Source organism: Mesitornis unicolor, unplaced genomic scaffold (genome assembly GCF_000695765.1).
Source record: "Mesitornis unicolor isolate BGI_N332 unplaced genomic scaffold, ASM69576v1 scaffold40773, whole genome shotgun sequence".
Taxonomy (NCBI): domain Eukaryota; kingdom Metazoa; phylum Chordata; class Aves; order Mesitornithiformes; family Mesitornithidae; genus Mesitornis; species Mesitornis unicolor.
This window is the reverse complement of record NW_010173455.1, coordinates 17659-20396: the sequence shown is the minus strand read 5'-3', so window position 1 is coordinate 20396 and position 2738 is coordinate 17659. Positions and strand designations below refer to the sequence as shown.

At 55.6% G+C, this 2738-nt stretch overlaps 1 protein-coding gene across 1 annotated transcript in view; it reads right to left on the bottom strand.

Annotated features, from left to right (window-relative positions):
• Nucleotides 1–2738, bottom strand: part of PBX3 (pre-B-cell leukemia homeobox 3) — a gene marked incomplete at its 5' end in the record, with an annotated part of 19399 nt that overhangs the window by 15060 nt on the left and 1601 nt on the right. The gene's annotated exons all lie outside the window — the stretch shown is intronic.

The following is a 2738-nucleotide window of genomic DNA, read 5'->3' as shown; positions in this document are numbered from 1 at the left end:
CTCCGCCCCCCCAGCCCCCCGCCACGGCAGCCCCTTGGCTTCCACTGCGCAGGCTGGGAGCTGCCACGAACCCCCCGGTTTACATCTCCCCTATCTCTTCCCAAACAAACCCTGGGCCTGCTGTGTGGCAGTCAGGGGCGAACCCTTCCCGCGGCCGCCTGGCATTGGAGCACGTTTTGGGCACCAACCTGCCCCTGTAGGAGGAGGCGAGGGGCTGCCAGCAGTGCAAGGCAGGCTGCTCCCTGCACCCGTACCCAGTGGTGCCTGCAAGGCCGCACGGCTGTGGGTCTGTGGTGGGGCTGCGAGGGCCGGCCATGGCAGTGCGCCCCTGGGCTGCCATCACCGCCAAGTACAGCCAAAGGATTTGCTCTCACACACTAAACACAACGGGCGGAGAGCACAACGCTCGGCAGCCAGTAAATCACACGGCGGAAACACTGCAAGCGTCTCATCCACACCGCACGGTCACCTGTCTGCTGACTCCAGCTCCCCTTTTCCTCCACAGCCAGGGCAAAAAATATCTACGTAATCTCTCCAACAATTACTTTTTCAGGGGTTCTCCTGCATTTCAACAGATTGTGTGAGGGAAGGAGTTAAAAGTGAAAAGTTTATGCATCTAAAAACTCATAATTTCCTATAACATTTGCTGAACGTCTCACAACTTATTAAGTGAAGCCATCTATGAATGCAAATGCTGATTAGCAATTTGGCAATAGCCCAACATTCGCAGAATTCACATAGCTTTTCTTTAAACCAGTAGTTCATACATGATTAATTAGAACATCTCATTTATGTAGTGTGCACTTTAGCTCATTACTCTAAGTAAAATTCGTTAAGTATTTACATTTAGATAATTAAAATCTGGGTACACCCTTAAGAAAGATGCATACACTTCAGGCAAAGTGATTTTTTTTTCCTTTACACTACTGAAGTAAATTATGGGCTCATTTACATCCTTGCAGCCCGTTTGGAGGCAGCGCTCCAGCAGGGCCGGGCGAGCGCGGAGCAGCCGACGCCGAGGTCGGGGTATGCAGAAGCTGCGCCTGCTCCACACCATGGCCACGGCTTCTCCTGCCAGCTCCTGCCCTTCTCCGGTCTCTGAGCTCCAGGCCAAGGAGCCTGACACTTCTCATCCACTTGCACAACGCCAAAACCTTCCCCTGAATTTACTTGGACGGCTCAAGGAGGCTTGGTTTGGTTACAACTACGCAGGGAGCCGGGTTTGAATTCATCTCCATCAGCACCTCCCATCTGCGGAGCCGCTGCAGCGCAGCAGCGTGGAAGAGAGCTGCAAGGGCACTGCTGCTTTGTCTCGTTTTCTCTTGTTTATTGATAGTGTCCGAGCTACTTGATCCCTTTTTCAGGACTATTTTTCAGGCCTCTGCTTAGTGCCTGCAACATTATTAATAATGTCAGGTTATAAGCGATGGCCTTGTTAACCTGCTCAGAAACCTTGTAGGAGCGGGGATGCTCCTGCAAGCCTTAGTGAGGAAGAGAGGAAATGGCCCAAACCAGTCTGCAGGGGCAGGGCGCCAGCCAGCTCCGTGGGCTGGAGGTGTCTTCTGCACAGCCACGCTTCACCCCACTTTGGGGTGAATTCAGAAGACATCTGTGAACTTGGGAAGCAGGTTCCCAGCTGCTCCGGGAGGCCTGGGACCCTTACAGTACTTTTGCCTACAGCAAAAAATGTATTTCAGTGTAATTATAGAAGATAGCTTTCAACATGTCATCTCTATTATAGCAGCTGTAAATTATGGAAGGAGCTGCCTGTGCACGGCCATTTCTCCCGGCGCACGGCGAGGGGAGAGCTGTGCGATGGCGTGACACACTTTCCATTGCTCGCTTTTGTTTTTTTGCTCCTGAGCACATTCCCCTGCCTGGCAGCAAACGTCAGGATCAAGCCCTGCCTGGGGAGCGTCTCAGGAAGTGGCTCTGGTTTCTGCAGGAGCTCATGCACCGGGGCAGAGGATGGCAGGCGTCGCACGCCGGCGTGGATGGGTGCTCCGGCGCGGGGCCGAGCTGCTCCTGGCTGCAGGACCCGCGAAATGCAAAACCCCGGCTGCGGAGATGGGCATGGCGTGGAGACAAAGCGCAGGAGAGGGCTGGGGTTATGGCAGCGCTGCAGAGCAGACGTGGCGGTGTCAGGACCGATGGGCAGCGGGCAGCTCAGATCAGCTCCACCTCGCTCCCCTTCCCCCAGCAGCTCTTGAGCATCCTCCAAAGGCTCCCGTGGTGTGGACGGATGGCTGTGACATTTCAGCCGAAACCTTTGTAAATGGAGCTGCAGGGCTGAGAATGCTGCTGCTTCCCCCACATCATTACCCTTATTAGAGCCAAAGGACCTTGCCAGGAAATGGCTGCAGGCGCCAACCTGCCGTGGCTTTGGCCGCAGCTCCATCTCCAGCGTCCCCGCGGTTCTGTACCGCACGCTGCTGCCAAACGACGCTTGTTGACCGACGGCAATCCCCGTCACAGCGCAAGGAGAGCCCAAGGGTCCGCACGGGACATCTGGGGTCCTCGGAGGGTGCGGGGGGGTTCGTTTCAGAGACAAGAGGAGATCTGCACATTTACATTGGGTATTTGCTCGGTTGTTTCTTCACCACTTGAGCACCACAGTGAAGGGTGGCACAGACCAGGCAGTGCTGCAGCACCTGAACCACACCGGCCTTGTGCTGCGGGGCCATGGTGCCGCTGGTCTCTGTGCTAGTGGGCACCGACCCCCCCACCTCCTCCTCCCT